We start from the raw sequence: 1,644 nt of genomic DNA on the forward strand, positions 1-1,644 counted from the left end.
AGGCAGCCCGCTCCTGGAAGGGACACGGAGCCTCAATATTTCATGAGCCGGGCCCCCGGCCCAGACACGGGGTCCCGACAGCCACTCTGCCTTCCCCTTTAACGCTACACGCATCAGCCGTCCCTATAATGCATCCACCGGGTGGGGGGGTTGGGGGGGGGGGGGGGGGTAAATGGGGTAGGGGGTTGGATGTGGATGTGGGGTGAAATATGTTGGTGGTGGTGGGAATGGGATACTTGCTGTCTGGGCAAAAGAGAAACCCCCCCCCCCCCCCCCCTCCAAAAAAGGTTGCAAGCCCCCACCTTGCTGTGAGGAGAAGGCTGGGTTCAGGTTGTGACATATGTAGGTGAGTGAGGATGTGGTGAAGAGGAACGTAGACATAGTACACTAAGGATGCCATGTGATAAAGGATAACCCAGAACCAGCTCTGTGTTGCAACCATTCATTTAAGGCTAAATCGGACAAGCATGCTGTTGTTTGAGTTGGTATGATCAGAATTCTTAAGCTCGCAAGACACTGTTGTCTCTATCTGTAGTCTGTCTGTACTTTCCATGTGTGTGTGTGTGTGTGTATGTGTGTGTTTGTGTGTGTGTGTGTGTGTGTGTGTGTGTGTTTGGTGTGTGTGTGTGTGTGTGTTTGTGTGTGTGTGTGTGTGGTGTGTTGTACATGCTTCTTGCCTGCTGCAAGCATGCAACATTAATGGCAAACGAGGCTGGGAATCCACCCTGAACCTGAACTGCAGGCTGTCCCTCCCACAGGCCCGAGAGCGAGCGAGCAGCAGCAGCAGCAGCAGCAGCAGGTCTGGGGCAGATCCCCCATCGCTCCGGCCCTCGCTCCGGCCCTCGCTCCGAGCCAGCAGTGCAGAGACAGGACAGCCTCTTTCTGAGACGGGTGCAGATCAGGTGGAGGGTAACCTAACCCTCTACCTGACTGCCAGACAGGGAGCTTGACACCGGGATCCTTCTGAGGACACAGGGCACCACGTAAGAGGGACTACCTGGTAGACATTTCAAGGCCTCTGAATTCTAATCTTGATCCTGATGAGCCGGAGAACCCCCACCTCAGTCCTTATCGATTATCATTATCAATCGATCAATCAAAGCTACCTGTATATAGTCCCCCAATAATGGTGTCACAATGTATAATTATGAAGAGCTCTTTGTGTGTCTCTCGACTCGACTCAAAGGAAGATCATTTTTAGTCTCAACCTGGTTATTTTCAAATGGCTTCATAACATAAAAAATAATCAAATAGTTAAATACCTAAATAGTTCCAGATGGAACCGAGTCGAAGGGTTCCCTATGAAACAGCAAAGCCTCTCTCTGTGACTGACTCTGGATCAGGTGAGGTAACCTAAACCCCTGTCTAAATGATGGACAGGCCGGTTGACACCTGAATGACTGAGCTGAGGAGGGTTGCCTTGAGGACACTTCAGTTGCCTCTTGGCCAGTAACAGAGCCCTTCTCTTTATCACTTTTTGTACAGATGTACAGACATGATAGTAACCCTTTGACACCTAAAATGTCTCTCACGATGAAGGAATTAGAAGTTGTTTAAGGTTAAGGTCTCTCTAACACAGACTTTCAACTCTCTTTTGATCATTTTTTTTTTTCACATTGAAAAATTGTTTTGCAGGTCAGAAAA

This window comes from Clupea harengus, chromosome 8 (genome assembly GCF_900700415.2).
Source record: "Clupea harengus chromosome 8, Ch_v2.0.2, whole genome shotgun sequence".
Taxonomy (NCBI): Eukaryota; Metazoa; Chordata; class Actinopteri; order Clupeiformes; family Clupeidae; genus Clupea; species Clupea harengus.